A 22,086-nucleotide genomic window follows, 5' to 3' on the forward strand; every position below is an offset into this window, starting at 1 on the left:
GAACTACTTCGCTACCGTACTTAAGTACTAAAATGCTGTATCTGTACTTTACTGGAGTATAATTTTTTTTCTCCTACTTCCACTTTTACTTCACTACATATTTTCCATCAGTTTAATACTTTTACTCCGATACATTTTTTACATGCTGTATAGTTACCAGAGTTGTATAGTAACGAAGTAGAACTACTTCGCTACCATACTTAAGTACTTAAGTGCTGTATCTGTACTTTACTGGAGTATTATTTTTTTTTCCTACTTCCACTTTTACTTCACTACATATTTTCCATCAGTTTAATACTTTTACTCCGATACATTTTTTACGTGCTGTATAGTTACTCGTTACAATTATAAACATGTTAGCTGGCGCTGTCACCGGGTCAAGCGTTCAGGCTGTCTTGTGAGAAAACTGCGCATGCTCCGGTCGCGTCTCGTTTACCCTGCTGCTGCCTTCACTGAACACTTGAGCTTCGTAATTTACGTTTACTTGACACGTCGTGACTGCCGCAAGAGTCCGCGAGGCAAAAATGATGCAATCGCGGTGGCTCCGCCCATGTGCGTTGGCCACGCACGCGGTCGCGTCGCGAGGTCGTGCACCTCTCACCTCTGCGAAATTACAAGGTGGAATTCATGCACTTGTATGGCACTTTGAAGGTCCATTTTTAGTATTTTCCAGCACCTTCAGCTTAGTTTAAATATTTATACAAATACACATATACTCGAAATTATTCCAAATAATTTGCTTTTTATCTTATTAAAAGAGATGGTAACAGCAGAAGAGCAGCATAAGTGCTGCATAATAAGCTTGTTGGCGTTTTAATGTACATATATTGGCACTTTCCACACCTTTAACATCGAGTGATCGTGGCGGTGAGGGTGAGAGGAAAGACCACCCCACATCAATGTAAGTTATACATATAACGCACAGAAGACACAGTTAGGTTAGATATCTTAGCTAACTAACCTAATTATCTGTTATCTGTTTTTTGTGTACGAAGTGTTAAGCCCAGTTTTTTAAGTTGCTACTTGTTTATACATACAGACCACTTGTATTTGTCTTTGACATCTTTGATTTGTAAGTGATATATAAAAATAATTGATAATCAAACTTTGATGGCTTTCTTTAATTAATTCAAAACACAGTACTTGTACTTTTTACTTTCAGTACTTGAGTAATAAATTTCAGAATAAACTACAATAACTTGCAATACTTAAGTACAAAAAATGCTGAATACTTCTGTACTTCTACTTAAGTAAAGTTTTTAAAGAACACTTCAACTTCTACTCAAGTAAAATTTTTGATAGAGTACTTGTACTTTTACTCAAGTATGGGTCTCTAATACTTTATACAACACTGCGAAAGGCTCATTTCTTTCACAGTGTAATGACATTAAAGGTTGTAGTGAAATGTACTAATTTCCAGAGGAAAAAACATTTCAGACTGAGGTCCATCAGTTGAGCAAGCAAGGTGCTTCTTAATGAAAAGGTATTAATTTGGTAGAGCTATTAATTCAGAAGCACTTTGCACAACTGCTAAAGCACCTCTGTTTGAGCTGTTCTGTTTTTCTGGAAACTTTGTGTTCTTCACTACAGTTTTTAACATGTCAATGTTTAGCTAAGTGCACTGCAGTTACCTCATATCTTATGTCCACTACTCACAAAAATAAGGGATATTTGGATTTCGTGTGAAATTTCAGGATGAACTTGTAACGCACTCGAACCTTTACAAGTGAATTTAATGTGACCTTCTCTAAACATTTGAATGCACATGTCCAAGTGTTTTCAGTGTACCAATGTTTCTGTACTTTTCTGTTCTCTAACAAGGAGCTTAACAGCAAAATTCACAACAGGTGTTCGATCCATGAATCGACCAATACATTTCCTGATTCAGTTAGAATTGTTTTTTTTATTAAGAATAATTTTTTATTAGAGCATAACATCACAGTTTTTATACATAGTTGCATGACTCCCACTCTTTTTCTGTGCTTACATAAGACAAAAACAAGCATAAATGCCAAGAAAAAAAAAAAACAACCCTCCACTGTTATAAATTGTGAGGTGTAGAGATATTCAAGGCTTTTTCATTAAGGTCTAGCAGTTTTAACATGTCCAAGAGTACAATCATCAATAGGGAGTATTATATGTCAGGAAGATTCTAGTTTTTCATAGTACAGTATCACAGGGTCCCAAATATAGAATTTATGTGATTTTTTTTGAAGAGAACTTAATCTTCTCCAATTCCAATTTATTTATTCATTTTCCAATTTAAGGAAAAGCATTAGATCACAGCCACTGTGAGGTTGATGGGGGATTAGGTGATTTTCAATTAAGCAGTATCCTTCTTCTTGCCAAAGGTGAAGCAAAAGTAATGGCTCTTTGATAGTGCTGGGCAACTCCAGAACATATGTGTAAGATCTGCTTTAGCAACATGACATTGATCGCAAAATTCATCAACCCCACCATAGATTTTGGCCAGATTAGTCTTGCAACAATGCATTTTATGTATAACTTTAAACTGGATTAGATTAAGTCTAGGACATGAGGATGTCTTATTAATTAAACTCAGACCAGCTTTCCAAGTTGTATCAGGTAAATCTACAGCTAGCTCTGTGCTCCAATCTTTTTGCAGTTGATCCATCCATCCCTTATAATTATTATTAATTAGGTTGTAGATTCTTGATATTAAGATTTTACTAGGCTGTGGAAGTTCAAGAATTTCTTCCCAGGTGTTTTTGGACGGAAGAGTAGGAAAGCTAGAACAATTACTACGTATGAAGTTTCTGATTTGAAGGTATCGATAAAAAGATGTTGATGATAACTTTGATTAATCTGTTACATATTTACTACATCTCGTATCTTTTCTCCGAGGTTCACCTGGAGAGTAACATTGCAGTCGGAGCCTACAATACCAGCATCGCTGCTCCGACACGGAATGAAAGCCTGGCGTTCATCAACAGACATTTACAGTGACAATATCATAACCCAGAACTTTCATTTTTACCTTTACTTAGTCTGATTGTGTGATTTGTGTGTGACTTGTGTATTTGTCTGTATTTTGTGTAATCTGTGTGTTAACGGGCCGCCCAATGGAGGATGGGTTCCCTTTTGAGTCTTGGTTCTCCCGAGGTTTCTTCCTATTCCCCACTATCTTAGGGAGTTTTTCCTCGCCACTGTCGCCCTTGGCTTGCTCATTAGGGTTCTGGACCCGTAGTATTGTTAACCTTTTAAATCCTGTAAGGCGCTTTGTGACAACATGTGTTGTGAAAAGCGCTATACAAATAAACTTTGATTGATTGATTGATAACTGAAATTAATGCAAAAGGTCATTGAATGAAGCAAATAGGTCATTGATGTATAAGTCCATGAATCTTTCAATGCCTTTCCTTTGCCAATCTTTGAAAGTGTGGTCCAGTTTTGCAGGGATAAATGAGTGGTTATCACAAATAGGGCCTAAATTAGATAATTTATCAAAACCAAAATGCCTTCGAATTAGATCCATATTTTTTACACCCCTGACCATGGGGCATGGCGTAAAATCAGCAATAGACAAGGATAAATTTGTAGGAATTAAGGCTGGGAGTGAAGATACAGTACAAGAATCTGCTTCTAGAATAAACCAGTTCGACCAACCAGGTGTTCTGTTGAATTTCCCTACCCGTCGAAAATTCCTACCTAGGCTTACTGCGCATGCGCAAGTCACTATTACGTCATGATTTTGGTGGCTTAATGATGTTTTATAATGACATTTAGGCTGTCGAAATTCCCTAACTATAGAGTTAATGAACTTAATGCTGGTTTATAATGACACACAGCCTAAAAACATGTTCATACAAAGATGTAAACAATCCAATTTGCTTTTATTAATATTAATAACAATACATGAATACGCAAAATAAAACTTAATTTAAAGATTATCCTACCTTTTAAAACTCTACAGAGATACGTCTACAAATACGCGATTCCCTCGTTCACGGTAGGAAATATTGACAAGGTAGGAAAATTCGACAGAACACCGGTCTCATTCCCCATGCGTATTAAATCATACGCAAAACTATGCACTGAAATGCGTACTCATGTTACACGTTACGCGCCATGTTACTCATGTTACTCATGCGTACAGATGTTACGCCGCTATCAAATACATGTAAATACTCGCCGATTCCCGACAAAAATGATCCCTAGGCTATATGTAGGTGTCCAAACCGATCGTAGTATCTACTCTGTACAGTATATTAAAGCAAACGATAAAAAATATTTTTATATGTATTTATATGTATATTTTTTAATTATTTAATTGTCTTTGGCTACTTTTTTCTGTGTAGAGACAAACGTAATTTTCACCTAAACGTATTCCTTCTTTTATTCTCTGTTTCTGGGTCTTGTAAGGTTCTGATAGGCCTAAATGATATAGTATCCAAGCTTAAATAGTATCCAAGCTTAAATTGTTGATCGGGGGTGGCGAGCGTAAATTGTTGAAATAATTCAAAATTAGAGTTCCCTGATCCTCAAATTAAGCCCTGGTTATACAGCTTCAGAAGTGATGTGCAGGGTTGCCAATTTAACAGAGGAATTTACTTTTTAGTCATCCTTGTTCATTTTTTTAACCTCACTTGTAACAGGAATTCACTAATAATCAGACCCTCCAGAAAGTCGCGATGTTGCGATTTGCAACTTCAACGCAACTTCAAGCAAACCCCGCGAATTCAGGGCGGTGTTGCAACTTCAGCCAATCACCGCAACTTTCCCGCAAATTTGACCAATCACTGATGTCGTCTTGATGTGACGTCGACAAACTCCCGCCTTACTTCCGTATATACGTTCAAGGGGAGCAGACTGAAAGCAGCATGAGCGACGAAAATAACGGCAAAAAGAAAAGCAGTATCCCGGTACACTACATGAAAGCGGGGATAAACTGTCCAGATCCGACCCGCGAATTGATTATCTATGGCCCCCTGGATGATATTTAATTACTATTAGAACCGGCCCGCAGGCCACAGCCGCCCGATGGTGTTTTGCACGCACAAACACTACATTCCCCACAATGCAACGGTAGCCCGCGAAGTCACTGCAGCTCATGCAAGCGGCGAGGGTCTGAGATAAAGTTTATAAGTTTAAACTTTAAACTGAGATAAAGTTTAAAGTCAGAGATAAAGTTTATTTATTTATCTCTGATCCATATCTATGAGTTACTAGTTCGCTCTGGCGCCAACCACTGGCGATCGATCTCAATATAATACTTAATTTGTGTCCATTTTACAGGCCGCCCGGTAACAACTTACGTTCGCTAACTCCGCCCTCCCCCCCACCCCCCATTCGCCACCCCCTCCAGGTTCAAATGTCACTTCAAGCGATCTTGAAAAGTTGGCAACCCTGAATAAATAGGTAAATAGATAATTAAAATGGACTACTAAATAGAGGAAACCATACAACATTTACTCCCTATTGTAATGTACTCACAAAAAAGCAAAAACACACTGCAACTTCCATCGCAATTTTCTTGAAAAACACCCGCAACATCAAAAATTTTAGCCCGCAACAATAAAAAAAAAGGCCCGCGAAATCCTGGTGGGACTGAATAATAGACCACGTATCCCAGATAAAGAGCATGTAGTTCCACTACAGGTTCCACAGAGAGTCGAACTCAGATCACTGGATTCAAAGTGCTGACCATTACACCATAGACCAGGTATCACCAAATGGTGGACCGCGGTCCGAATCCGGACCCGAACGCCGTCCTGTCCGGACCCAATCACATTCCTGATTAACTGGACACGGACCCAAATGGCAAAAAATTTTAACGGGAGACTATATTTTAAACCGAAAAATTTTATTTTCAGACGAGTGTTACGTTCACCGCCCATTTGAGTGTTACGTTCGCCCCCCCCCCCCCCCCCCCCCCGAAAAAGCTTTTCTAACAAATGAGTTGCTGGATTCAGAGTACAGAATTCTAACACCATGGAACCAGCAAATAGTTTTCCAACTTCTCTGCTGTTGATTTCAGAGTCTGTTGTGCTTACTTGCAGGCCTTAGGGCCCAGGAGGAGAACTTCTATTTTGTCCTCATTAAGTTGGAGGAAGTTTAGAGACATCCCGCATTTAATATCTCTTACACAGGCCTCAATTTTTCCTAAATTGAGTTTGTCATCAGGTTTGGCTGATATGTAAAGTTGAGTGTCATCTGCATAGCAGTGAAAATTGACACCATGTTTTTTTGACACTACTGTTTTGCTGAACACATTGCAAAACACCCTCACCCTAGCATATTTGGATTTAAATGACTTCACCAATTCTAGGATAATCAGAAAGCTGTTTGCCACAAGAACAAGCATGTAAAATATGCTGGACTTATATAGACCGCAACCATGTGATAGAGCTTGCATGGAGAAAAGACCTGCAAGCTGGAATCAAGACTAATGAATCAAAAAGGTTCCACTGAGAGTTGAACTCAGATTGCTGGATTCAGAGTCCAGAGTGCTAACCATTACAACATGGAACCTACAAGAAAAATTCTGATTCTTCTGTTTTGCTGGGTTCAAGATAATTAGTTGAGGTATTTGATTTGGTCAACTGAAAGACACTTTCTGTTTACAGTAGTCTTCAACAATGAAAGCTGGTACAATCCCAGATAAAGAGCATGTAGCAGAAAGGTTCCACCGAGAGTCGAACTCGGATCACTGGATTCAGAGTCCAGAGTGCTAACCATTACACCATGGAACCTACATGAGACACTTCTGAGTCTTGTTTTGCTGGGTTCACAGACCAAGTTAAGCTCAAAGTGACTTGTCTTGAGAGGATGCAAGTTGCAACAACTACAGACAAGGACTTCCAGCAACAAGATGTTTAGTTGAGGTATTCGATTTGGTCAACTGAAAGACACTTTCTGTTTACACTAGTCTTCAACAATGAAAGCTGGTACAATCCCAGATAAAGAGCATGTAGCAGAAAGGTTCCACCGAGAGTCGAACTCGGATTGCTGGATTCAGAGTCCAGAGTGCTAACCATTACACCATGGAACCTACATTAGACACTTCTGAGTCTTGTTTTGCTGGGTTCACAGACCAAGTTAAGCTCAAAGTGACTTGTCATGGGAGAATGCAGGTTGCAACAACTACAGACAAGGACTTCCAGCAACAAGATAATTAGTTGAGGTATTTGATTTGGTCAACTGAAAGACACTTTCTGTTTACAGTAGTCTTCAACAATGAAAGCTGGTACAATCCCAGATAAAGAGCATGTAGCAGAAAGGTTCCACCGAGAGTCGAACTCGGATCACTGGATTCAAAGTCCAGAGTGCTGAACATTACACCATGGAACCCACAGCAAAAGTTGTTTCTAGCAAATGAGTTGCTGGATTCAGAGTCCAGAATGCTAACACCATGGAACCAGCAAATAGGTTTCCAACTTCTCTGCCGTTGATTTCAGAGTCTGTTGTGCTTACTACTGCATCACGCAACCAAAGAAATTAGCTTTTGTGAATACTGTTTTGCTGAACACATAGCAAAACATCCTGTCCTGAGACCCTAGCATATTTGGATTTAAATGACTTCACCAATTCTAGGATAATCAGAAAGCTGTTTGCCACAAGAATAAGCATGTAAAAATTCTGAAAACAATTCATGAAATATGCTGGAATTATATAGACCGCAAGCATGTGATAGAGCTTGCATGGAGAAAAGACCTGCAAGCTGGAATCAACATTAATGAATCAAAAGGTTCCACTGAGAGTTGAACTCAGATTGCTGGATTCAGAGTCCTAACCATTACACCATGGAACCTAAAAGATAAGTTCTGATTCTTCTGTTTTGCTGGGTTCACAGACCAAGTTAAGCTCAAAGTGACTTGTCTTGAGAGGATGCAAGTTGCAACAACTACAGACAAGGACTTCCAGCAACAAGATATTTAGTTGAGGTATTCGATTTGGTCAACTGAAAGACACTTTCTGTTTACAGTAGTCTTCAACAACGAAAGCTGGCACAACCCCTGATAAAGAGCATGTAGCAGAAAGGTTCCACCGAGAGTCGAACTCAGATTACTGGATTCAGAGTCCAGAGTGCTAACCATTACACCATGGAACCTACATGACACACTTCTGAGTCTTGTTTTGCTGGGTTCACAGACCAAGTTAAGCTCAAAGTGACTTGTCTTGAGAGGATGCAAGTTGCAACAACTACAGACAAGGACTTCCAGCAACAAGATGTTTAGTTGAGGTATTCGATTTGGTCAACTGAAAGACACTTTCTGTTTACACTAGTCTTCAACAATGAAAGCTGGTACAATCCCAGATAAAGAGCATGTAGCAGAAAGGTTCCACCGAGAGTCGAACTCGGATTGCTGGATTCAGAGTCCAGAGTGCTAACCATTACACCATGGAACCTACTTTAGACACTTCTGAGTCTTGTTTTGCTCGGTTCACAGACCAAGTTAAGCTCAAAGTGACTTGTCATGGGAGAATGCATGTTGCAACAACTACAGACAAGGACTTCCAGCAACAAGATAATTAGTTGAGGTATTTGATTTGGTCAACTGAAAGACACTTTCTGTTTACAGTAGTCTTCAACAATGAAAGCTGGTACAATCCCAGATAAAGAGCATGTAGCAGAAAGGTTCCACCGAGAGTCGAACTCGGATCACTGGACTCAAAGTCCAGAGTGCTGACCATTACACCATGGAACCCACAGCAAAAGTTGTTTCTAGCAAATGAGTTGCTGGATTCAGAGTCCAGAATGCTAACACCATGGAACCAGCAAATAGGTTTCCAACTTCTCTGCCGTTGATTTCAGTCTGTTGTGCTTACTACTGCATCACGCAACCAAAGAAATTAGCTTTTGTGAATACTGTTTTGCTGAACACATAGCAAAACATCCTGTCCTGAGACCCTAGCATATTTGGATTTAAATGACTTCACCAATTCTAGAATAATCAGAAAGCTGTTTGCCACAAGAACAAGCATGTAAAAATTCTGAAAACAATTCATGAAATATGCTGGAATTATATAGACCGCAAGCATGTGATAGAGCTTGCATGGAGAAAAGACCTGCAAGCTGGAATCAACACTAATGAATCAAAAGGTTCCACTGAGAGTTGAACTCAGATTGCTGGATTCAGAGTCCAGAGTGCTAACCATTACACCATGGAACCTAAAAGATAAGTTCTGATTCTTCTGTTTTGCTGGGTTCACAGACCAAGTTAAGCTCAAAGTGACTTGTCTTGAGAGGATGCAAGTTGCAACAACTACAGACAAGGACTTCCAGCAACAAGATATTTAGTTGAGGTATTCGATTTGGTCAACTGAAAGACACTTTCTGTTTACACTAGTCTTCAACAATGAAAGCTGGTACAATCCCAAATAAAGAGCATGTAGCAGAAAGGTTCCACCGAGAGTCAAACTCGGATTGCTGGATTCAGAGTCCAGCGTGCTAACCATTACACCATGGAACCTACGTTAGACACTTCTGAGTCTTGTTTTGCTCGGTTCACAGACCAAGTTAAGCTCAAAGTGACTTGTCATGGGAGAATGCATGTTGCAACAACTACAGACAAGGACTTCCAGCAACAAGATATTTAGTTGAGGTATTCGATTTGGTCAACTGAAAGACACTTTCTGTTTACAGTAGTCTTCAACAATGAAAGCTGGTACAATCCCAGATAAAGAGCATGTAGCAGAAAGGTTCCACCGAAAGTCGAACTCGGATTGCTGGATTCAGAGTCCAGAGTGCTAAACATTACACCATGGAACCTACATTAGACATTTCTGAGTCTTGTTTTGCTGGGTTCACAGACCAAGTTAAGCTCAAAGTGACTTGTCTTGAGAGGATGCAGGTTGCAACAACTACAGACAAGGACTTCCAGCAACAAGATGTTTAGTTGAGGTATTCGATTTGGTCAACTGAAAGACACTTTCTGTTTACACTAGTCTTCAACAATGAAAGCTGGTACAATCCCAGATAAAGAGCATGTAGCAGAAAGGTTCCACCGATAGTCGAACTCGGATCACTGGATTCAAAGTCCAGAGTGCTGACCATTACACCATGGAACCCACAGCAAAAGTTGTTTCTAGCAAATGAGTTGCTGGATTCAGAGTCCAGAATGCTAACACCATGGAACCAGCAAATAGGTTTCCAACTTCTCTGCCGTTGATTTCAGTCTGTTGTGCTTACTACTGCATCACGCAACCAAAGAAATTAGCTTTTGTGAATACTGTTTTGCTGAACACATAGCAAAACATCCTGTCCTGAGACCCTAGCATATTTGGATTTAAATGACTTCACCAATTCTAGGATAATCAGAAAGCTGTTTGCCACAAGAACAAGCATGTAAAAATTCTGAAAACAATTCATGAAATATGCTGGAATTATATAGACCACAAGCATGTGATAGAGCTTGCATGGAGAAAAGACCTGCAAGCTGGAATCAACACTAATGAATCAAAAGGTTCCACTGAGAGTTGAACTCAGATTGCTGGATTCAGAGTCCAGAGTGCTAACCATTACACCATGGAACCTAAAAGATAAGTTCTGATTCTTCTGTTTTGCTGGGTTCACAGACCAAGTTAAGCTCAAAGTGACTTGTCTTGAGAGGATGCAAGTTGCAACAACTACAGACAAGGACTTGCAGCAACAAGATATTTAGTTGAGGTATTCGATTTGGTCAACTGAAAGACACTTTCTGTTTACAGTAGTCTTCAACAATGAAAGCTGGTACAATCCCAGATAAAGAGCATGTAGCAGAAAGGTTCCACCGAGAGTCGAACTCGGATTACTGGATTCAGAGTCCAGAGTGCTAACCATTACACCATGGAACCTACATGAGACACTTCTGAGTCTTGTTTTGCTGGGTTCACAGACCAAGTTAAGCTCAAAGTGACTTGTCTTGAGAGGATGCAAGTTGCAACAACTACAGACAAGGACTTCCAGCAACAAGATATTTAGTTGAGGTATTCGATTTGGTCAACTGAAAGACACTTTCTGTTTACACTAGTCTTCAACAATGAAAGCTGGTACAATCCCAGATAAAGAGCATATAGCAGAAAGGTTCCACCGAGAGTCGAACTCGGATTGCTGGATTCAGAATCCAGCGTGCTAACCATTACACCATGGAACCTACGTTAGACACTTCTGAGTCTTGTTTTGCTCGGTTCACAGACCAAGTTAAGCTCAAAGTGATTTGTCATGGGAGAATGCATGTTGCAACAACTACAGACAAGGACTTCCAGCAACAAGATATTTAGTTGAGGTATTCGATTTGGTCAACTGAAAGACACTTTCTGTTTACAGTAGTCTTCAACAATGAAAGCTGGTACAATCCCAGATAAAGAGCATGTAGCAGAAAGGTTCCACCGAGAGTCGAACTCGGATTGCTGGATTCAGAGTCCAGAGTGCTAACCATTACACCATGGAACCTACATGAGACACTTCTGAGTCTTGTTTTGCTGGGTTCACAGACCAAGTTAAGCTCAAAGTGACTTGTCATGGGAGAATGCATGTTGCAACAACTACAGACAAGGACTTCCAGCAACAAGATAATTAGTTGAGGTATTTGATTTGGTCAACTGAAAGACACTTTCTGTTTACAGTAGTCTTCAACAATGAAAGCTGGTACAATCCCAGATAAAGAGCATGTAGCAGAAAGGTTCCACCGAGAGTCGAACTCGGATCACTGGATTCAAAGTCCAGAGTGCTGACCATTACACCATGGAACCCACAGCAAAAGTTGTTTCTAGCAAATGAGTTGCTGGATTCAGAGTCCAGAATGCTAACACCATGGAACCAGCAAATAGGTTTCCAACTTCTCTGCCGTTGATTTCAGAGTCTGTTGTGCTTACTACTGCATCACGCAACCAAAGAAATTAGCTTTTGTGAATACTGTTTTGCTGAACACATAGCAAAACATCCTGTCCTGAGACCCTAGCATATTTGGATTTAAATGACTTCACCAATTCTAGGATAATCAGAAAGCTGTTTGCCACAAGAACAAGCATGTAAAAATTCTGAAAACAATTCATGAAATATGCTGGAATTATATAGACCGCAAGCATGTGATAGAGCTTGCATGGAGAAAAGACCTGCAAGCTGGAATCAACACTAATGAATCAAAAGGTTCCACTGAGAGTTGAACTCAGATTGCTGGATTCAGAGTCCAGAGTGCTAACCATTACACCATGGAACCTAAAAGATAAGTTCTGATTCTTCTGTTTTGCTGGGTTCACAGACCAAGTTAAGCTCAAAGTGACTTGTCTTGAGAGGATGCAAGTTGCAACAACTACAGACAAGGACTTCCAGCAACAAGATATTTAGTTGAGGTATTCGATTTGGTCAACTGAAAGACACTTTCTGTTTACACTAGTCTTCAACAATGAAAGCTGGTACAATCCCAGATAAAGAGCATGTAGCAGAAAGGTTCCACCGAGAGTCGAACTCGGATTGCTGGATTCAGAGTCCAGAGTGCTAAACATTACACCATGGAACCTACATTAGACATTTCTGAGTCTTGTTTTGCTGGGTTCACAGACCAAGTTAAGCTCAAAGTGACTTGTCTTGAGAGGATGCAGGTTGCAACAACTACAGACAAGGACTTCCAGCAACAAGATGTTTAGTTGAGGTATTCGATTTGGTCAACTGAAAGACACTTTCTGTTTACACTAGTCTTCAACAACGAAAGCTGGTACAACCCCTGATAAAGAGCATGTAGCAGAAAGGTTCCACCGAGAGTCGAACTTGGATTGCTGGATTCAGAGTCCAGCGTGCTAACCATTACACCATGGAACCTACGTTAGACACTTCTGAGTCTTGTTTTGCTGGGTTCACAGACCAAGTTAAGCTCAAAGTGACTTGTCATGGGAGAATGCATGTTGCAACAACTACAGACAAGGACTTCCAGCAACAAGATAATTAGTTGAGGTATTTGATTTGGTCAACTGAAAGACACTTTCTGTTTACAGTAGTCTTCAACAATGAAAGCTGGTACAATCCCAGATAAAGAGCATGTAGCAGAAAGGTTCCACCGAGAGTCGAACTCGGATCACTGGATTCAAAGTCCAGAGTGCTGACCATTACACCATGGAACCCACAGCAAAAGGTGTTTCTAGAAAATGAGTTGCTGGATTCAGAGTCCAGAATGCTAACACCATGGAACCAGCAAATAGGTTTCCAACTTCTCTGCCGTTGATTTCAGAGTCTGTTGTGCTTACCACTGCATCACGCAACCAAAGAAATTAGCTTTTGTGAATACTGTTTTGCTGAACACATAGCAAAACATCCTGTCCTGAGACCCTAGCATATTTGGATTTAAATGACTTCACCAATTCTAGGATAATCAGAAAGCTGTTTGCCACAAGAACAAGCATGTAAAAATTCTGAAAACAATTCATGAAATATGCTGGAATTATATATACCGCAAGCATGTGATAGAGCTTGCATGGAGAAAAGACCTGCAAGCTGGAATCAACACTAATGAATCAAAAGGTTCCACTGAGAGTTGAACTCAGATTGCTGGATTCAGAGTCCAGAGTGCTAACCATTACACCATGGAACCTAAAAGATAAGTTCTGATTCTTCTGTTTTGCTGGGTTCACAGACCAAGTTAAGCTCAAAGTGACTTGTCTTGAGAGGATGCAAGTTGCAACAACTACAGACAAGGACTTGCAGCAACAAGATATTTAGTTGAGGTATTCGATTTGGTCAACTGAAAGACACTTTCTGTTTACAGTAGTCTTCAACAATGAAAGCTGGTACAATCCCAGATAAAGAGCATGTAGCAGAAAGGTTCCACCGAGAGTCGAACTCGGATTGCTGGATTCAGAGTCCAGAGTGCAAACCATTACACCATGGAACCTACATGAGACACTTCTGAGTCTTGTTTTGCTGGGTTCACAGACCAAGTTAAGCTCAAAGTGACTTGTCATGGGAGAATGCATGTTGCAACAACTACAGACAAGGACTTCCAGCAACAAGATAATTAGTTGAGGTATTTGATTTGGTCAACTGAAAGACACTTTCTGTTTACAGTAGTCTTCAACAATGAAAGCTGGTACAATCCCAGATAAAGAGCAATAGCAGAAAGGTTCCACCGAGAGTCGAACTCGGATCACTGGATTCAGAGTCCAGAGTGCTAACCATTACACCATGGAACCTACATGAGACACTTCTGAGTCTTGTTTTGCTGGGTTCACAGACCAAGTTAAGCTCAAAGTGACTTGTCTTGAGAGGATGCAAGTTGCAACAACTACAGACAAGGACTTCCAGCAACAAGATATTTAGTTGAGGTATTCGATTTGGTCAACTGAAAGACACTTTCTGTTTACACTAGTCTTCAACAATGAAAGCTGGTACAATCCCAGATAAAGAGCATGTAGCAGAAAGGTTCCACCGAGAGTCGAACTCGGATTGCTGGATTCAGAATCCAGCGTGCTAACCATTACACCATGGAACCTACGTTAGACACTTCTGAGTCTTGTTTTGCTCGGTTCACAGACCAAGTTAAGCTCAAAGTGATTTGTCATGGGAGAATGCATGTTGCAACAACTACAGACAAGGACTTCCAGCAACAAGATATTTAGTTGAGGTATTCGATTTGGTCAACTGAAAGACACTTTCTGTTTACAGTAGTCTTCAACAATGAAAGCTGGTACAATCCCAGATAAAGAGCATGTAGCAGAAAGGTTCCACCGAAAGTCGAACTCGGATTGCTGGATTCAGAGTCCAGAGTGCTAAACATTACACCATGGAACCTACATTAGACATTTCTGAGTCTTGTTTTGCTGGGTTCACAGACCAAGTTAAGCTCAAAGTGACTTGTCTTGAGAGGATGCAGGTTGCAACAACTACAGACAAGGACTTCCAGCAACAAGATGTTTAGTTGAGGTATTCGATTTGGTCAACTGAAAGACACTTTCTGTTTACACTAGTCTTCAACAATGAAAGCTGGTACAATCCCAGATAAAGAGCATGTAGCAGAAAGGTTCCACCGATAGTCGAACTCGGATCACTGGATTCAAAGTCCAGAGTGCTGACCATTACACCATGGAACCCACAGCAAAAGTTGTTTCTAGCAAATGAGTTGCTGGATTCAGAGTCCAGAATGCTAACACCATGGAACCAGCAAATAGGTTTCCAACTTCTCTGCCGTTGATTTCAGTCTGTTGTGCTTACTACTGCATCACGCAACCAAAGAAATTAGCTTTTGTGAATACTGTTTTGCTGAACACATAGCAAAACATCCTGTCCTGAGACCCTAGCATATTTGGATTTAAATGACTTCACCAATTCTAGGATAATCAGAAAGCTGTTTGCCACAAGAACAAGCATGTAAAAATTCTGAAAACAATTCATGAAATATGCTGGAATTATATAGACCACAAGCATGTGATAGAGCTTGCATGGAGAAAAGACCTGCAAGCTGGAATCAACACTAATGAATCAAAAGGTTCCACTGAGAGTTGAACTCAGATTGCTGGATTCAGAGTCCAGAGTGCTAACCATTACACCATGGAACCTAAAAGATAAGTTCTGATTCTTCTGTTTTGCTGGGTTCACAGACCAAGTTAAGCTCAAAGTGACTTGTCTTGAGAGGATGCAAGTTGCAACAACTACAGACAAGGACTTGCAGCAACAAGATATTTAGTTGAGGTATTCGATTTGGTCAACTGAAAGACACTTTCTGTTTACAGTAGTCTTCAACAATGAAAGCTGGTACAATCCCAGATAAAGAGCATGTAGCAGAAAGGTTCCACCGAGAGTCGAACTCGGATTACTGGATTCAGAGTCCAGAGTGCTAACCATTACACCATGGAACCTACATGAGACACTTCTGAGTCTTGTTTTGCTGGGTTCACAGACCAAGTTAAGCTCAAAGTGACTTGTCTTGAGAGGATGCAAGTTGCAACAACTACAGACAAGGACTTCCAGCAACAAGATATTTAGTTGAGGTATTCGATTTGGTCAACTGAAAGACACTTTCTGTTTACACTAGTCTTCAACAATGAAAGCTGGTACAATCCCAGATAAAGAGCATGTAGCAGAAAGGTTCCACCGAGAGTCGAACTCGGATTGCTGGATTCAGAATCCAGCGTGCTAACCATTACACCATGGAACCTACGTTAGACACTTCTGAGTCTTGTTTTGCTCGGTTCACAGACCAAGTTAAGCTCAAAGTGATTTGTCATGGGAGAATGCATGTTGCAACAACTACAGACAAGGACTTCCAGCAACAAGATATTTAGTTGAGGTATTCGATTTGGTCAACTGAAAGACACTTTCTGTTTACAGTAGTCTTCAACAATGAAAGCTGGTACAATCCCAGATAAAGAGCATGTAGCAGAAAGGTTCCACCGAGAGTCGAACTCGGATTGCTGGATTCAGAGTCCAGAGTGCTAACCATTACACCATGGAACCTACATGAGACACTTCTGAGTCTTGTTTTGCTGGGTTCACAGACCAAGTTAAGCTCAAAGTGACTTGTCATGGGAGAATGCATGTTGCAACAACTACAGACAAGGACTTCCAGCAACAAGATAATTAGTTGAGGTATTTGATTTGGTCAACTGAAAGACACTTTCTGTTTACAGTAGTCTTCAACAATGAAAGCTGGTACAATCCCAGATAAAGAGCATGTAGCAGAAAGGTTCCACCGAGAGTCGAACTCGGATCACTGGATTCAAAGTCCAGAGTGCTGACCATTACACCATGGAACCCACAGCAAAAGTTGTTTCTAGCAAATGAGTTGCTGGATTCAGAGTCCAGAATGCTAACACCATGGAACCAGCAAATAGGTTTCCAACTTCTCTGCCGTTGATTTCAGAGTCTGTTGTGCTTACTACTGCATCACGCAACCAAAGAAATTAGCTTTTGTGAATACTGTTTTGCTGAACACATAGCAAAACATCCTGTCCTGAGACCCTAGCATATTTGGATTTAAATGACTTCACCAATTCTAGGATAATCAGAAAGCTGTTTGCCACAAGAACAAGCATGTAAAAATTCTGAAAACAATTCATGAAATATGCTGGAATTATATAGACCGCAAGCATGTGATAGAGCTTGCATGGAGAAAAGACCTGCAAGCTGGAATCAACACTAATGAATCAAAAGGTTCCACTGAGAGTTGAACTCAGATTGCTGGATTCAGAGTCCAGAGTGCTAACCATTACACCATGGAACCTAAAAGATAAGTTCTGATTCTTCTGTTTTGCTGGGTTCACAGACCAAGTTAAGCTCAAAGTGACTTGTCTTGAGAGGATGCAAGTTGCAACAACTACAGACAAGGACTTCCAGCAACAAGATATTTAGTTGAGGTATTCGATTTGGTCAACTGAAAGACACTTTCTGTTTACACTAGTCTTCAACAATGAAAGCTGGTACAATCCCAGATAAAGAGCATGTAGCAGAAAGGTTCCACCGAGAGTCGAACTCGGATTGCTGGATTCAGAGTCCAGAGTGCTAAACATTACACCATGGAACCTACATTAGACATTTCTGAGTCTTGTTTTGCTGGGTTCACAGACCAAGTTAAGCTCAAAGTGACTTGTCTTGAGAGGATGCAGGTTGCAACAACTACAGACAAGGACTTCCAGCAACAAGATGTTTAGTTGAGGTATTCGATTTGGTCAACTGAAAGACACTTTCTGTTTACACTAGTCTTCAACAACGAAAGCTGGTACAACCCCTGATAAAGAGCATGTAGCAGAAAGGTTCCACCGAGAGTCGAACTTGGATTGCTGGATTCAGAGTCCAGAGTGCAAACCATTACACCATGGAACCTACATGAGACACTTCTGAGTCTTGTTTTGCTGGGTTCACAGACCAAGTTAAGCTCAAAGTGACTTGTCATGGGAGAATGCATGTTGCAACAACTACAGACAAGGACTTCCAGCAACAAGATAATTAGTTGAGGTATTTGATTTGGTCAACTGAAAGACACTTTCTGTTTACAGTAGTCTTCAACAATGAAAGCTGGTACAATCCCAGATAAAGAGCAATAGCAGAAAGGTTCCACCGAGAGTCGAACTCGGATCACTGGATTCAGAGTCCAGAGTGCTAACCATTACACCATGGAACCTACATGAGACACTTCTGAGTCTTGTTTTGCTGGGTTCACAGACCAAGTTAAGCTCAAAGTGACTTGTCTTGAGAGGATGCAAGTTGCAACAACTACAGACAAGGACTTCCAGCAACAAGATATTTAGTTGAGGTATTCGATTTGGTCAACTGAAAGACACTTTCTGTTTACACTAGTCTTCAACAATGAAAGCTGGTACAATCCCAGATAAAGAGCATGTAGCAGAAAGGTTCCACCGAGAGTCGAACTCGGATTGCTGGATTCAGAATCCAGCGTGCTAACCATTACACCATGGAACCTACGTTAGACACTTCTGAGTCTTGTTTTGCTCGGTTCACAGACCAAGTTAAGCTCAAAGTGATTTGTCATGGGAGAATGCATGTTGCAACAACTACAGACAAGGACTTCCAGCAACAAGATATTTAGTTGAGGTATTCGATTTGGTCAACTGAAAGACACTTTCTGTTTACAGTAGTCTTCAACAATGAAAGCTGGTACAATCCCAGATAAAGAGCATGTAGCAGAAAGGTTCCACCGAGAGTCGAACTCGGATTGCTGGATTCAGAGTCCAGAGTGCTAACCATTACACCATGGAACCTACATGAGACACTTCTGAGTCTTGTTTTGCTGGGTTCACAGACCAAGTTAAGCTCAAAGTGACTTGTCATGGGAGAATGCATGTTGCAACAACTACAGACAAGGACTTCCAGCAACAAGATAATTAGTTGAGGTATTTGATTTGGTCAACTGAAAGACACTTTCTGTTTACAGTAGTCTTCAACAATGAAAGCTGGTACAATCCCAGATAAAGAGCATGTAGCAGAAAGGTTCCACCGAGAGTCGAACTCGGATCACTGGATTCAAAGTCCAGAGTGCTGACCATTACACCATGGAACCCACAGCAAAAGGTGTTTCTAGAAAATGAGTTGCTGGATTCAGAGTCCAGAATGCTAACACCATGGAACCAGCAAATAGGTTTCCAACTTCTCTGCCGTTGATTTCAGAGTCTGTTGTGCTTACCACTGCATCACGCAACCAAAGAAATTAGCTTTTGTGAATACTGTTTTGCTGAACACATAGCAAAACATCCTGTCCTGAGACCCTAGCATATTTGGATTTAAATGACTTCACCAATTCTAGGATAATCAGAAAGCTGTTTGCCACAAGAACAAGCATGTAAAAATTCTGAAAACAATTCATGAAATATGCTGGAATTATATATACCGCAAGCATGTGATAGAGCTTGCATGGAGAAAAGACCTGCAAGCTGGAATCAACACTAATGAATCAAAAGGTTCCACTGAGAGTTGAACTCAGATTGCTGGATTCAGAGTCCAGAGTGCTAACCATTACACCATGGAACCTAAAAGATAAGTTCTGATTCTTCTGTTTTGCTGGGTTCACAGACCAAGTTAAGCTCAAAGTGACTTGTCTTGAGAGGATGCAAGTTGCAACAACTACAGACAAGGACTTGCAGCAACAAGATATTTAGTTGAGGTATTCGATTTGGTCAACTGAAAGACACTTTCTGTTTACAGTAGTCTTCAACAATGAAAGCTGGTACAATCCCAGATAAAGAGCATGTAGCAGAAAGGTTCCACCGAGAGTCGAACTCGGATTGCTGGATTCAGAGTCCAGAGTGCAAACCATTACACCATGGAACCTACATGAGACACTTCTGAGTCTTGTTTTGCTGGGTTCACAGACCAAGTTAAGCTCAAAGTGACTTGTCATGGGAGAATGCATGTTGCAACAACTACAGACAAGGACTTCCAGCAACAAGATAATTAGTTGAGGTATTTGATTTGGTCAACTGAAAGACACTTTCTGTTTACAGTAGTCTTCAACAATGAAAGCTGGTACAATCCCAGATAAAGAGCAATAGCAGAAAGGTTCCACCGAGAGTCGAACTCGGATCACTGGATTCAGAGTCCAGAGTGCTAACCATTACACCATGGAACCTACATGAGACACTTCTGAGTCTTGTTTTGCTGGGTTCACAGACCAAGTTAAGCTCAAAGTGACTTGTCTTGAGAGGATGCAAGTTGCAACAACTACAGACAAGGACTTCCAGCAACAAGATATTTAGTTGAGGTATTCGATTTGGTCAACTGAAAGACACTTTCTGTTTACACTAGTCTTCAACAATGAAAGCTGGTACAATCCCAGATAAAGAGCATGTAGCAGAAAGGTTCCACCGAGAGTCGAACTCGGATTGCTGGATTCAGAATCCAGCGTGCTAACCATTACACCATGGAACCTACGTTAGACACTTCTGAGTCTTGTTTTGCTCGGTTCACAGACCAAGTTAAGCTCAAAGTGATTTGTCATGGGAGAATGCATGTTGCAACAACTACAGACAAGGACTTCCAGCAACAAGATATTTAGTTGAGGTATTCGATTTGGTCAACTGAAAGACACTTTCTGTTTACAGTAGTCTTCAACAATGAAAGCTGGTACAATCCCAGATAAAGAGCATGTAGCAGAAAGGTTCCACCGAGAGTCGAACTCGGATTGCTGGATTCAGAGTCCAGAGTGCTAACCATTACACCATGGAACCTACATGAGACACTTCTGAGTCTTGTTTTGCTGGGTTCACAGACCAAGTTAAGCTCAAAGTGACTTGTCATGGGAGAATGCATGTTGCAACAACTACAGACAAGGACTTCCAGCAACAAGATAATTAGTTGAGGTATTTGATTTGGTCAACTGAAAGACACTTTCTGTTTACAGTAGTCTTCAACAATGAAAGCTGGTACAATCCCAGATAAAGAGCATGTAGCAGAAAGGTTCCACCGAGAGTCGAACTCGGATCACTGGATTCAAAGTCCAGAGTGCTGACCATTACACCATGGAACCCACAGCAAAAGTTGTTTCTAGCAAATGAGTTGCTGGATTCAGAGTCCAGAATGCTAACACCATGGAACCAGCAAATAGGTTTCCAACTTCTCTGCCGTTGATTTCAGAGTCTGTTGTGCTTACTACTGCATCACGCAACCAAAGAAATTAGCTTTTGTGAATACTGTTTTGCTGAACACATAGCAAAACATCCTGTCCTGAGACCCTAGCATATTTGGATTTAAATGACTTCACCAATTCTAGGATAATCAGAAAGCTGTTTGCCACAAGAACAAGCATGTAAAAATTCTGAAAACAATTCATGAAATATGCTGGAATTATATAGACCGCAAGCATGTGATAGAGCTTGCATGGAGAAAAGACCTGCAAGCTGGAATCAACACTAATGAATCAAAAGGTTCCACTGAGAGTTGAACTCAGATTGCTGGATTCAGAGTCCAGAGTGCTAACCATTACACCATGGAACCTAAAAGATAAGTTCTGATTCTTCTGTTTTGCTGGGTTCACAGACCAAGTTAAGCTCAAAGTGACTTGTCTTGAGAGGATGCAAGTTGCAACAACTACAGACAAGGACTTCCAGCAACAAGATATTTAGTTGAGGTATTCGATTTGGTCAACTGAAAGACACTTTCTGTTTACACTAGTCTTCAACAATGAAAGCTGGTACAATCCCAGATAAAGAGCATGTAGCAGAAAGGTTCCACCGAGAGTCGAACTCGGATTGCTGGATTCAGAGTCCAGAGTGCTAAACATTACACCATGGAACCTACATTAGACATTTCTGAGTCTTGTTTTGCTGGGTTCACAGACCAAGTTAAGCTCAAAGTGACTTGTCTTGAGAGGATGCAGGTTGCAACAACTACAGACAAGGACTTCCAGCAACAAGATGTTTAGTTGAGGTATTCGATTTGGTCAACTGAAAGACACTTTCTGTTTACACTAGTCTTCAACAACGAAAGCTGGTACAACCCCTGATAAAGAGCATGTAGCAGAAAGGTTCCACCGAGAGTCGAACTTGGATTGCTGGATTCAGAGTCCAGCGTGCTAACCATTACACCATGGAACCTACGTTAGACACTTCTGAGTCTTGTTTTGCTGGGTTCACAGACCAAGTTAAGCTCAAAGTGACTTGTCATGGGAGAATGCATGTTGCAACAACTACAGACAAGGACTTCCAGCA

The 22,086-nt window shown here is 40.7% G+C and overlaps 35 non-coding genes across 35 annotated transcripts; all 35 read right to left on the reverse strand.

Annotated features, from left to right (window-relative positions):
* Positions 1-6,641: 6,641 nt before the first annotated feature.
* On the reverse strand, positions 6,642-6,713 carry trnaq-cug (transfer RNA glutamine (anticodon CUG)). The gene has a single exon. It is a non-coding gene; the product is annotated as a tRNA-Gln (tRNA).
* A 227-nt stretch (positions 6,714-6,940) lies between these two features.
* Positions 6,941-7,012, reverse strand: trnaq-cug (transfer RNA glutamine (anticodon CUG)). Its single transcript has one exon. It is a non-coding gene; the product is annotated as a tRNA-Gln (tRNA).
* A 227-nt stretch (positions 7,013-7,239) lies between these two features.
* On the reverse strand, positions 7,240-7,311 carry trnaq-uug (transfer RNA glutamine (anticodon UUG)). Its single transcript has one exon. It is a non-coding gene; the product is annotated as a tRNA-Gln (tRNA).
* A 688-nt stretch (positions 7,312-7,999) lies between these two features.
* Positions 8,000-8,071, reverse strand: trnaq-cug (transfer RNA glutamine (anticodon CUG)). Its single transcript has one exon. It is a non-coding gene; the product is annotated as a tRNA-Gln (tRNA).
* A 227-nt stretch (positions 8,072-8,298) lies between these two features.
* Positions 8,299-8,370, reverse strand: trnaq-cug (transfer RNA glutamine (anticodon CUG)). Its single transcript has one exon. It is a non-coding gene; the product is annotated as a tRNA-Gln (tRNA).
* A 227-nt stretch (positions 8,371-8,597) lies between these two features.
* trnaq-uug (transfer RNA glutamine (anticodon UUG)) lies at positions 8,598-8,669 on the reverse strand. The gene has a single exon. It is a non-coding gene; the product is annotated as a tRNA-Gln (tRNA).
* A 393-nt stretch (positions 8,670-9,062) lies between these two features.
* On the reverse strand, positions 9,063-9,134 carry trnaq-cug (transfer RNA glutamine (anticodon CUG)). The gene has a single exon. It is a non-coding gene; the product is annotated as a tRNA-Gln (tRNA).
* Positions 9,135-9,960: 826 nt separating this feature from the next.
* trnaq-uug (transfer RNA glutamine (anticodon UUG)) lies at positions 9,961-10,032 on the reverse strand. The gene has a single exon. It is a non-coding gene; the product is annotated as a tRNA-Gln (tRNA).
* A 393-nt stretch (positions 10,033-10,425) lies between these two features.
* trnaq-cug (transfer RNA glutamine (anticodon CUG)) lies at positions 10,426-10,497 on the reverse strand. The gene has a single exon. It is a non-coding gene; the product is annotated as a tRNA-Gln (tRNA).
* Positions 10,498-10,725: 228 nt separating this feature from the next.
* Positions 10,726-10,797, reverse strand: trnaq-cug (transfer RNA glutamine (anticodon CUG)). Its single transcript has one exon. It is a non-coding gene; the product is annotated as a tRNA-Gln (tRNA).
* Positions 10,798-11,024: 227 nt separating this feature from the next.
* trnaq-cug (transfer RNA glutamine (anticodon CUG)) lies at positions 11,025-11,096 on the reverse strand. Its single transcript has one exon. It is a non-coding gene; the product is annotated as a tRNA-Gln (tRNA).
* A 227-nt stretch (positions 11,097-11,323) lies between these two features.
* On the reverse strand, positions 11,324-11,395 carry trnaq-cug (transfer RNA glutamine (anticodon CUG)). Its single transcript has one exon. It is a non-coding gene; the product is annotated as a tRNA-Gln (tRNA).
* A 227-nt stretch (positions 11,396-11,622) lies between these two features.
* Positions 11,623-11,694, reverse strand: trnaq-uug (transfer RNA glutamine (anticodon UUG)). Its single transcript has one exon. It is a non-coding gene; the product is annotated as a tRNA-Gln (tRNA).
* A 395-nt stretch (positions 11,695-12,089) lies between these two features.
* Positions 12,090-12,161, reverse strand: trnaq-cug (transfer RNA glutamine (anticodon CUG)). The gene has a single exon. It is a non-coding gene; the product is annotated as a tRNA-Gln (tRNA).
* Positions 12,162-12,987: 826 nt separating this feature from the next.
* Positions 12,988-13,059, reverse strand: trnaq-uug (transfer RNA glutamine (anticodon UUG)). Its single transcript has one exon. It is a non-coding gene; the product is annotated as a tRNA-Gln (tRNA).
* A 395-nt stretch (positions 13,060-13,454) lies between these two features.
* Positions 13,455-13,526, reverse strand: trnaq-cug (transfer RNA glutamine (anticodon CUG)). The gene has a single exon. It is a non-coding gene; the product is annotated as a tRNA-Gln (tRNA).
* Positions 13,527-14,052: 526 nt separating this feature from the next.
* On the reverse strand, positions 14,053-14,124 carry trnaq-cug (transfer RNA glutamine (anticodon CUG)). Its single transcript has one exon. It is a non-coding gene; the product is annotated as a tRNA-Gln (tRNA).
* A 227-nt stretch (positions 14,125-14,351) lies between these two features.
* Positions 14,352-14,423, reverse strand: trnaq-cug (transfer RNA glutamine (anticodon CUG)). Its single transcript has one exon. It is a non-coding gene; the product is annotated as a tRNA-Gln (tRNA).
* A 526-nt stretch (positions 14,424-14,949) lies between these two features.
* Positions 14,950-15,021, reverse strand: trnaq-uug (transfer RNA glutamine (anticodon UUG)). Its single transcript has one exon. It is a non-coding gene; the product is annotated as a tRNA-Gln (tRNA).
* A 393-nt stretch (positions 15,022-15,414) lies between these two features.
* trnaq-cug (transfer RNA glutamine (anticodon CUG)) lies at positions 15,415-15,486 on the reverse strand. Its single transcript has one exon. It is a non-coding gene; the product is annotated as a tRNA-Gln (tRNA).
* Positions 15,487-15,714: 228 nt separating this feature from the next.
* On the reverse strand, positions 15,715-15,786 carry trnaq-cug (transfer RNA glutamine (anticodon CUG)). The gene has a single exon. It is a non-coding gene; the product is annotated as a tRNA-Gln (tRNA).
* A 227-nt stretch (positions 15,787-16,013) lies between these two features.
* trnaq-cug (transfer RNA glutamine (anticodon CUG)) lies at positions 16,014-16,085 on the reverse strand. Its single transcript has one exon. It is a non-coding gene; the product is annotated as a tRNA-Gln (tRNA).
* Positions 16,086-16,312: 227 nt separating this feature from the next.
* Positions 16,313-16,384, reverse strand: trnaq-cug (transfer RNA glutamine (anticodon CUG)). The gene has a single exon. It is a non-coding gene; the product is annotated as a tRNA-Gln (tRNA).
* Positions 16,385-16,611: 227 nt separating this feature from the next.
* Positions 16,612-16,683, reverse strand: trnaq-uug (transfer RNA glutamine (anticodon UUG)). Its single transcript has one exon. It is a non-coding gene; the product is annotated as a tRNA-Gln (tRNA).
* A 395-nt stretch (positions 16,684-17,078) lies between these two features.
* trnaq-cug (transfer RNA glutamine (anticodon CUG)) lies at positions 17,079-17,150 on the reverse strand. The gene has a single exon. It is a non-coding gene; the product is annotated as a tRNA-Gln (tRNA).
* Positions 17,151-17,975: 825 nt separating this feature from the next.
* Positions 17,976-18,047, reverse strand: trnaq-cug (transfer RNA glutamine (anticodon CUG)). Its single transcript has one exon. It is a non-coding gene; the product is annotated as a tRNA-Gln (tRNA).
* A 227-nt stretch (positions 18,048-18,274) lies between these two features.
* Positions 18,275-18,346, reverse strand: trnaq-cug (transfer RNA glutamine (anticodon CUG)). Its single transcript has one exon. It is a non-coding gene; the product is annotated as a tRNA-Gln (tRNA).
* A 227-nt stretch (positions 18,347-18,573) lies between these two features.
* Positions 18,574-18,645, reverse strand: trnaq-cug (transfer RNA glutamine (anticodon CUG)). Its single transcript has one exon. It is a non-coding gene; the product is annotated as a tRNA-Gln (tRNA).
* Positions 18,646-18,872: 227 nt separating this feature from the next.
* On the reverse strand, positions 18,873-18,944 carry trnaq-uug (transfer RNA glutamine (anticodon UUG)). The gene has a single exon. It is a non-coding gene; the product is annotated as a tRNA-Gln (tRNA).
* A 395-nt stretch (positions 18,945-19,339) lies between these two features.
* Positions 19,340-19,411, reverse strand: trnaq-cug (transfer RNA glutamine (anticodon CUG)). The gene has a single exon. It is a non-coding gene; the product is annotated as a tRNA-Gln (tRNA).
* A 526-nt stretch (positions 19,412-19,937) lies between these two features.
* Positions 19,938-20,009, reverse strand: trnaq-cug (transfer RNA glutamine (anticodon CUG)). The gene has a single exon. It is a non-coding gene; the product is annotated as a tRNA-Gln (tRNA).
* Positions 20,010-20,236: 227 nt separating this feature from the next.
* trnaq-cug (transfer RNA glutamine (anticodon CUG)) lies at positions 20,237-20,308 on the reverse strand. The gene has a single exon. It is a non-coding gene; the product is annotated as a tRNA-Gln (tRNA).
* Positions 20,309-20,535: 227 nt separating this feature from the next.
* trnaq-cug (transfer RNA glutamine (anticodon CUG)) lies at positions 20,536-20,607 on the reverse strand. Its single transcript has one exon. It is a non-coding gene; the product is annotated as a tRNA-Gln (tRNA).
* Positions 20,608-20,834: 227 nt separating this feature from the next.
* Positions 20,835-20,906, reverse strand: trnaq-uug (transfer RNA glutamine (anticodon UUG)). Its single transcript has one exon. It is a non-coding gene; the product is annotated as a tRNA-Gln (tRNA).
* A 395-nt stretch (positions 20,907-21,301) lies between these two features.
* On the reverse strand, positions 21,302-21,373 carry trnaq-cug (transfer RNA glutamine (anticodon CUG)). The gene has a single exon. It is a non-coding gene; the product is annotated as a tRNA-Gln (tRNA).
* Positions 21,374-22,086: the final 713 nt, after the last annotated feature.

The sequence above is a fragment of the Brachyhypopomus gauderio genome, unplaced genomic scaffold (assembly GCF_052324685.1).
Source record: "Brachyhypopomus gauderio isolate BG-103 unplaced genomic scaffold, BGAUD_0.2 sc77, whole genome shotgun sequence".
NCBI classification, from domain to species: domain Eukaryota; kingdom Metazoa; phylum Chordata; class Actinopteri; order Gymnotiformes; family Hypopomidae; genus Brachyhypopomus; species Brachyhypopomus gauderio.